The sequence below is a fragment of the Aplysia californica genome, unplaced genomic scaffold, assembly GCF_000002075.1.
Source record: "Aplysia californica isolate F4 #8 unplaced genomic scaffold, AplCal3.0 scaffold00106, whole genome shotgun sequence".
Classification (NCBI taxonomy): Eukaryota; Metazoa; Mollusca; class Gastropoda; order Aplysiida; family Aplysiidae; genus Aplysia; species Aplysia californica.
This window is the reverse complement of record NW_004797376.1, coordinates 218798-228658: the sequence shown is the minus strand read 5'-3', so window position 1 is coordinate 228658 and position 9861 is coordinate 218798. Positions and strand designations below refer to the sequence as shown.

At 40.3% G+C, this 9861-nt stretch overlaps 1 protein-coding gene across 1 annotated transcript in view; it reads left to right on the top strand.

The window, feature by feature from the left end:
- Positions 1-986: 986 nt before the first annotated feature.
- Positions 987-9861, top strand: part of LOC101857781 (guanylate cyclase 32E) — a gene marked incomplete in the record, with an annotated part of 173169 nt that continues 164294 nt past the window's right edge. Inside the window, 1 exon segment of the mRNA XM_035969023.1 lies at positions 987-1788.

The following is a 9861-nucleotide window of genomic DNA, read 5'->3' as shown; positions in this document are numbered from 1 at the left end:
CCCCCCTCCCCCACAGAGAAAACACTGTTAGTTAATGTTCGGATGCTCCTTATTTTTCCATTCCCATAAAGAACATGAATATTTAGTGGCGTCAAAGATTGTAATAGATTGGAATTTCTGACATGAACGGCCTATGCTACAAGTCTGTCCACAATTACGCGCCCAACTTTGAAAAAGAATACTATCTTTGCAACCCCTCAATAAATCATAATAGTCATATGAAAATAATGTTAAAACATACACAGGGGCCTACTCAAACGAAATTCCTTTTGATATAGCATATTTGCGCAATACAAGGAATAGCCAAATGATCTTAAACAAACTATTTAATGTTTGTAAATTGTAAGACTTGAACAACAATAAAGTGTTAAATGTAAGTACATTTTATTGAATAGAAAAAGGGTGTTCGTGCCAATGGTGTCAACAGCGTGTAAAACTAAGCATATGCAACCTAGAGTGCGTCTAAACACACTCCCGAAAACACATTTTACCTGGTGTGCCAAACTTCCAACACTGCGTGTCAAAAAGAATTCACATACTTTCACTTAATAGATCTAGATCTTGAGATATAAAGAAGAATATACTAAAAATTGAACTATTTTATACACATTCAATTGTACGAAATCTTTGGATAAGTAAAATAAAGGAAAGCTATGCTTAGCATTTCCCGCAAAGTAAGACCAAACAATTATCAAGACATTGCTGTTCAAAACTGGGCACATAATAATAATATACTTGTGGACAGAGTGAAGTAGTCCTGCTACTGTACTACTGCCATTATTACCGCTACTGAAGCTCTTCAGGAAAGTTTTAACCTAGAATCTCAGAGATAGTATGCGAACGCATAGGTTTTAAACGCTTCTTACTCCACCTCTCCTCCACCTCCCCCCGTCCTCCACGCCTCTTGCTCCTTCAGCCCTCTCTCCCAGTTCTGTCGAGGAAGCAGCGTTCCCTGTGAGTGCTCAGGGACTAGGTGAGCCCTCACACTGACACCACGCCAAACAGATCACACAGCGCGGTGAGTGAGTTCACTTGCACGGCTGGCCTAAAAAAATCCGCTTATGAAAGACGAAGACTCAGAATGCATGGCACGCGATAATGTTTTGCGTTCACCGCGAAACAGATGGTTAGAAAGTGTCTGTTTTCCAACCCATTTGCTGTTAATCTTACATTTATTATTTTATTTTTAAAGACCTAGTATGGCCTTCAAGATGTTTGATCGTGTGGTGCATATTTGAGTGTTCACTGTAGGTGTTGATTCTATTTCTCTTAATGTCACGTTTTTGAGTGTTTGTTTAACAGGAAAAGTCATATAGAAAGGGCATTACGTAAGCCGAAGGCTCAAAAGCAGGCTGTTGAGTTCCAATTTTTGTCTGGCATTTATCACTTTTAACAGAGAAAAGAATTACCAAAGTCGAAAGCCCCCCCCCCCTCTATCTCTTACATCCCAGAACATGAAGAATAAAACCAAATCACACCCTTGCACAACAGCAGGCAATTTAAACGAGAGATTTTTGAGATTTTCAAAAAAAGCCCAAACAAAACTCTTTCTGATTAGCTAAAGAGGCAGACCAGATTGATTTCATGACGTGTTTTTAAAAAGGCGAGATGTGTTCATTTTCTAACCTCGGGTTTCTTCTTACTTTTGAACTTATTCGAAAAAAGATTCTGATTGGAATGGACTAGCAGATATTTCCATTGGAAAAGTTTAAGAAACAAAGTGCTGAAAATCTCTGAGGACCCTGTGCAGTTTTTCATATGGACTCACCCAAATTGGCCCAAAGTGAGGTAAGTCAGCTTACAGCTCTTGGAAGGATGTTTAAAAATAAAGGATTGTAAAGACTGAGCAGCTGTTGTTTCCTTTCTAGTCCTTCACCTATTCTTTTTCAACCTCCCTATTTTCCTTTCTCCTTGTTCTTTGACTTCTACAGGACCTTGAATATTATGCATCCCCGTTTTCCACAAAATCAACAGGCACGCAATCTTCCTTCCGAGGAAAGTAATAATATATAATAATAGATAACGTTTGTAGAGCGCATATCCCCGCGCGACAGCACACTCCATGCGCTTAACACTAGATCTATAATTAATATTATTATCCCATCAGACCCTAGAGCACTCAGAAACATTCTCGGCTTCCCGGGAAAGATGCAGTGCAAGTAGCTGAATTAAGCTCTCAAACACTAAAATAATAGAGTTTCGCTGTCTATAGCCGGGTATCCATTCCTACCTGAGTGAAGGGAGGAAAATTCGTAGTGCCTTTTTCAAGAACACAACCTCGGGCCGCTGACGGGATTTGAACCCACGCCCTTACGGTTGCGAGCCTGAGACCCTAACCACTAGGTCACCGACGCCACGAGTACAGGTAACAGCAAATTACAAAGTAAAAATAGGAAACAAAACAACCCCGCCACACCCGAATCCTTGAATCCCGAGAGCCACCACTATAAAAAAGAACGACAGGAAAACAACAATAAATACGGCACAAACACAGAACATAAGCCAAAGAAAACAACAAATTGGAAAAAGGGCAAAAATTATTGAACCCTGGTACGTCAGCATCTGGAGAAAAAAGAATATTGAAAGTCGTTCTCAGATAAGGGGAAAGAAAAATTGCAGACATGGTTAAAGGGGTCCATCCATAGGGCACAGCAGAACAAGATGTGATGCGTTTGGGCAGGTCGATGAAAAGGGCTGGTGCAAGCTCTATACGTTAAGTGGTTCTTACCTCAGACAGCAGACTTTAAAGGTTTGAATTTGCTCCCAGCACTCAAGACTCTTTGTTTATGTTAAATCAATCAACAAAAAAGCGCTAATCTTGTCAACAGAGCAGAAAACATTAATTGTACTCTTAACTATAAGTAAAATAAAAATCCAAATAAAAACAATTCCTCGACAAAACCGCTCGTATTTAGTCATCCTTTCCTTCAACAAAATTAATGTAAGAAAGGATTTACTAACTCCCCCATTCAAACTCCAACAAGGGCCTCCACAACACCCCCACCCCTACACAAACACACACACACATACACACACACACACACACACACACACACACACACACACACACACACACACACACACACACACGCGCGCGCGCGCGCACACACGCACACACACACACACACACCGCGTAACGTACATATCTTGACTGCCTTGAAGACAGCATAAGAAAAAAAGACAAACATAAACAAAGTAACAGCAGCAGCAGCAGCAACGATGACGGCTACAGCAAAACAGCAACAACAACAACAACAACAACAACAACAACAACAACAACAACAACAACAACACCAACAACAACAACAAACAACAACAACGGCAAACAACAACAACAACAACAACAACAACAACAACAACAACAAGAACAGGAAAACACTTTGAAAAAAAGGAAAGGAGCCAGGCAGAGAAGCAATCAAACTGTGGCAATACGACAGTCTGGTGGTTATACGGCATCTTTCCAGATGTCTTCATTCCTTCTAAGCACCTGCTTTTCTTGTCGAAATCCCACGATTCTTTAGCTCGAAACAACCATTGTTTTCATGCACTTATAGTCATCACCAACAAAGCACGCTCAGAGGCAAAATTTAGAATAAGAGGAAAATAGAAAAGATAACTAAAGACTCACTGTAAATCTGAAACTTTGACACTTGCTGTGATCACAAGCTAAGTCATATTATGCTCAGCTGTGATATTTCCACTACTCTTTATCTCCCGTTGTCATATTTGGAACCTTAAGGAATTGGGGGTAATTCACTAAATGCACGCACAAAGATGTGTTGTAACCTATCTAATGATGAAATTGCGCCGATTAATTCCTTAGCTCATACGTACTTGAGCGATATTTGCTTCGCCGTGTATTTATTTTCACATTTTCTGCCTTCCTGTTCCTTTTTATTATCTTCACCAGGCCTTGTCTTCGAAAAGGGTCTCTTGGTGTCTAGATCTAGTAGGACATTAACCATAAATCGGCGTATGTGGTGCAGCGGTAGGCGCTTCGTCGTCGCACGCTGAAGACACGAGTTGGGAGAATTTTTATCGGGTATCTCGGTCTTTCTACTGAGATATTATTGTATTCCTCTCAGCCCGGGTTGGACCTGATAGGAAGGGTTGAAGCCACCATCTAAATGGTTTAAATTGTGACGACGGGGGCGTAAAACCACTTACATTAACACACACAAAAAAGCTAAAGTAGATAAAATGTCTTGGAAGACAACCCTTGGCTGAACTCCACCGCAAACTCGCGAACACATCTCGTGAAATGTAACTATACTTTATAACTCTTTTCTTTATACGCCTCGTATTTCAGAAACTCCACAGGCCCATAAGGTGATCAAACGGTATCAATTCCTGGGACAACAAATGTCAAAGTGCCCAGACACAGCAGCGGTTTGATTTCGGGAAAGCCAGTCTTTGTCTCACGCTACCTTTTTTGCCTTTGACAAAGCCCGAGGAGACCAGGAGATAATGATAGTCTGCTGTTCCACCTACAAGGGGAAACTACTTGTCTATTTGTGGGGTGCAAAGAGTTTATAAAGGGTGCCATTTACATACCATAAATTCTCTATCGCAGGGGTGGTGGCATCTTTTCTGTGAACTGTTATTTTGTCAAGTTCTTTTTTTTCGTGCAGATCTGCCCACCGAAGTCCAAACCCAGAAAAAATAGACCCCTGAAACCTGAAACGTCACACAATGTAGCTTTATTCGAAATGACAAATTTATGTTGAGCAGGTTGTTTAACAAAAAAAAAAAAAAAACAAGAAACAAAATAGGAAAAAGACACCCCCTCCCCAGCAAAACTGTCCTTAACAGGACGAGGAAGGGTTTATTTCCGAAAAAAAGGCGTTATTATTCTTCATCTGTTTAGGTGGATCCTTAGATTGAAGGTTTTAATTATTGAGATTACAGTTTTTAAACTAGATCTAGTCTTTATTATCATATTGGCCTTTAGCGGGGTGCCCACGTATCTCACTGCCGTCTTACCCATCGCCACCATTATGTCAGTGCTAGATGAAAATGTGAAGTGACTGAGCTTAAAACCATTTTCTGTTTATTGAACTCCCACTTCTCGAAAGTAATAGTGGTTCAAATGTTTATTAGACCGTTAGATCCAGTTATAAGTGACAGAAAAAGTAATTAGCCGGTACTCTCCCGAAATCTATTCATTATGCAGTGAAGGCCATCTACCTAATTCTAGTGCGGTCAAACATTTGTGGCGCATCTTATTGTCAATTTTTTCTAAACTACTTGACATAAACTTTTCAGCTTTGTCACATTGATTTGTATCAATTTGTCTTAAATGGTGATTTTTTTTGTAAACACCTGTTAGATGTTTTATATGTTCAAGATTTGAGAATCTTTAGTGCAAAAAAGTGTTCACTCTAAAATTAATTTATTGTAGTAGATTTTGCCATTAAAGTAAAAAGAGTCATTGGTTAGCAGTGACGAATACAATATGCGTATGCAAAATGTGAATGAGAAGCGGGAAGTGCTGTGAACGATCCCATTTTCCGCGTGATGGAGATGTGTTGTTTAAAAAAAAATCTAGCCTCATTTGTTAAGGAAAACTATTGAGTTAAGACAAACTGATACAAAATGATGTGCAAAGTATAAGTGATATTGATTCCCCCGTTGAAGAGGTATTTCAGGATAAGCTGCACTACGAATTATTAACCGCACTGCAGAAATCTTTTCCAAATACCAACTTTATAATAGAGGGTGTGTTATGAGCTGTGCACTCTGTATAGCTTTACTCGAAACAGACTAATGAACTGTCGTGTACGGAAAACAGCACTTCGAGAATGTTGATTCAAAGAAAAGACCCCAGAACTTGACCTGGTTCATTTTAAAGTAATTGTACATCACTAATTCGGCACGTCCATGTTTCAATTTTTACAGAAAACCACTGCAAATGAGAGCGAATAAAAAAAAATGCAAGAAGCCTGTTTTCCTTGGAATCTGATTAGCAAATGTTTCATTGGGGCCTGCTTTAATCAATATGTATTTGCGAATATTGTGCAATTAATCGAGCATTGAGGATGACATTTTTTATCCATAACAAGCACGACGCTATAGATCGGTTGCTTCTGACTCGGAACGCTTTCCAGATTTCAGTGAGCAGGCCTGCCAGGACATTTTGTGAAAAAGTCTGTCTGTTTTTGGCCTTGCTTGTGATCTGATACTAAACTCTCTTTTTCTTTGACCTATTCTTATATGTCTGCTTTTTGTCTTCAGTTTCGATGTATTTCCCGTTGTATTTTGGAGTATTTCATTTAGCGTGTTTTAGCAAATAAATGGTGTCTCTGGATTAATCGATTTTACATGTAATTTTAATCAAATAATCGTTTAATATTTTGGCAATCCTCTACACGCCAAGGAGATGCCACCAAGTGGTAGGGGTGGGCCTACATTAAATGCCCCAAGAATCCGCAGAGCTGTGCGCTCTTTTGTAAAACGCGAAAGAGAGGCATTATAAAAGTTATTTAGCAGATTCCAAGTTATCGACGCTATCTCCCCTTGCTCAAGTTCCTCCTTAAATGCAATTTGGGAGAGAAACAGATTGGGGGGGGGGGGGGGGGGAGGCAGGAGGGGAGTGAGGGAGAGAGAAAAGTATAAGAGAGAGAGGGAGAGAGAGATAGAGAGATAGAGAGAGAGGGAGAGATAGAGATAGAGAGAGAGAGAGTGGAGAGAGTGGAGAGAGTGGAGAGTGGAGAGGGTGTGTGTGAATGTTTGACAAATAAATAGACAGATAGACAGATAGACAGACTGATAGACAGATAAAAAGATAGATAACAAAAGAAGAGAGATGCGAAGGTACATTAATCGTTTCAAAAAAGGAAGAGGGAGTGGTTTGGACGGGACAAAAACAAAACTCCTGCCTAAACTGGATCACGATCTGCAGAAAAAATAAATCTCGCATCTGAAGTTCGCCATCCTGCCCATGCGCCTCGCTGAGGAATCCAGGATGTGTCATCTAAACTCTACTTGATGGAGTTCATAAACACTGAAGGAAACCTGACCGCTGTCATGTAAACAAACGAAATCTGATCTGTGCAACTAGAGAAAAACAAAGTTCATTTTAGGACTAGTTGTGGAGCATTAAAAATTACAGTAAAGAATGTTTTACGAGCAACAATCTGAATTGTTAAACCAGTGTTGAAAAGAATCTCCCTTCTCGCCACGGTGTAACGTCAATGGTAATTTCGGTAATGATGATATGATTTTGTAAAATGAAACATGTTATCATCATCATCATCATCATCATCATCATCATCATCATCATCGTCATCATCATCATTATCATCATCATCATCATCATCATCATCATCATCATCATCATCATCATCATCATCCTCTTTCCGATCTCAAATTATTTTTAAAGAAAATCTTTTCACTTCCGGCATCTATGATGTAGCGGTTAAGCTTCCCGGTCGCATGCAGAAGACCAGTACCCCATGTTTTGTACCCTGGCTTGCCATCTTTACAATCTTTTTCCAACAGTACGCAGAATTTGGCACCCGAGCCATTCATTTCGAAAAATGCATTGCCATCTACTTCAGATGAACTTTTTCTTTTCGCGTAGTGACCCGCCCGGAGACGGAAGGAACCTTTCTGTCAAAATAATATGTTTTTACCTTTACGTTCAAAGCAACTTCAAACAAAATACAAATGATAAAATAATGAAAAATTCTGTCATCTCCGTCAACCAGTTACCCAACCTGACTCCCCCCATTCCCACAAGCAAACACAGAAACACAAACAGAAACACACACACACACACACACACACACACACACACACACACACACACACACACACACACACACACACACACACACACACAAATGCATACACACAAACATACACACACACACACTCACGTACACACAAACACACATGTACGCATACACATAATATACTCTATAGAGCCAAGAAAACTTTAAGAGCCAAGACAAAAACTTAAAAAAGAAAAGAAAAGAGGACTGTTCGATGTGTCCAAGGCTGACTGGCCAATTATCCCAGGGAATGTCGAGATGGACAGGACATATTGTGGGAGACGTGACACGTCAGGGCGGCCAGCTCACTGGTTCCACCAATACTTTCCATAACAGACTAGGATAACGTCACTCCAGACGCCAGACACAGCTGAAGGCTTAGGCGCTTACCGTTGAGCCGAGCCAAAGGGGGTGTACACTTATCCGGTTTTGGAGAATCGGATGTATGGCGATAACCATGCTGACCAGATTATTATGAATCGATTCTTGTTCGATTTTGTCGTTCACAGAACGCAGGCAGCGCGTTTGTTCGTTAAAAAAAAAATCATCTATATTTCTATGTTCCTGTCATAATCGTGATTTTTTTTGTCGCGCTGGGATACGCTGTAGGTGTCAGTTGTACTTACAAGCAAACAAATCGGGATAACTAGAACTTGTGAGGATCAGATTAACCTTTTGTCAGCGGAAACGTTTGAGATGATTTATTCTTAGCATAAGAAATAACGACAATGATGATATAATTTTAAAAAGACTGATTTTTTTCAAATAATAGAAGCGTTATTACTTTCAAACAAGAAATGTTGCATGGACGAAGGGATGTCTTATGCTTCTGTTACTTGATTTATATGGTAGCTACAATGTGTGGACTTTGGAACACACAACGCATAGGCAACAGAGACATACCTGTCTAGTTTTATGAGTCTGAAGGCAACGAATCCTCTAGCTGATTCAGCAAGATGTGTGTGGATTATGCATGCTTCATATTCTGACCCGATCTCATCAATCACACCCCACTAGTCGAGCAAGTGTAGACCCTGCGAGAGAATAAAGTCACGCTCAACCTGACCTGTCTATCAATTATAGGGTGTTTTATAAACAGTATTTGGAAACTTCCAGTGTTTCCTTTTTTCCATCTATTTTTTTTACTGCCTCGCCCCCCCTGCAGAATCTCAGGGGCAGTCACCATCAAGCCCAGTTGTAACTTCATTATTCTTCCTTCTATGGAGGAACCTCGGACTGTGTCATTACCAAACGCTTTTTTATCATTAGTTGAGGAGGCCAAATTTCTTGTTTTATTTCAGTAATCTATAGAGATAGATTACATGGACTGGTCTGGATATGGCAGAATTTGCAACGGCAGCTCGCGACCATGAAGGATGGAGGGTCATTACACTTCAACCCCTGAGTCAGGGATGACACCCCTAGAAATCCAGAAAAATAGAGATAGATTGTTTAAGCAGTGCAGCTCCGGTAGACCTTTTCTCTTTAAGTTTTTAGCTGCCATGGTTTTCCCAACGTATGCATCATGTAGTGGGACATCCCAGATAAAATAATGTTTTGACGTCATACTGATAAGTCAAAATACGTTTTGGAGGTTACCGTTGCATCAGTTGGTATGATGTGGGAAAACTATACGAACAACTAATGTTCAAATATGTAACGTAGTATGTTCCTAACTTCGGTTATTATGGGGAGTTGTTGTTTTTCTCAGCCCACAACGGAAGCGTCCAGGAGCCTTGCGATGTTGAAAGAGGTGTCGAAACTCTATTACCATACCATACCATGCCATACCATACCATGCCATACCGTGCCATACCATGCCATGCCGTACTATGCTGTATCGCACCTAGAAAAGCGAATTTGTACAGATTTAACACCCCTAGCAACACTAAAATTATTTAAAAGGCATGACCTGTTAATTTAACGTCCGTCTCCGAAAAAAACCCCAAGCCAAATTGTCAACTGGGAAAATTCGTGTAAAGTGCCTTTCCCAAGGACGCAACGTTGGCCAAGCTGAGCCTTGAACCCTTGAACGCGCCATGTCACGATTTCGAGTACGGCAGTTGAACTATTAGACTACCGACTC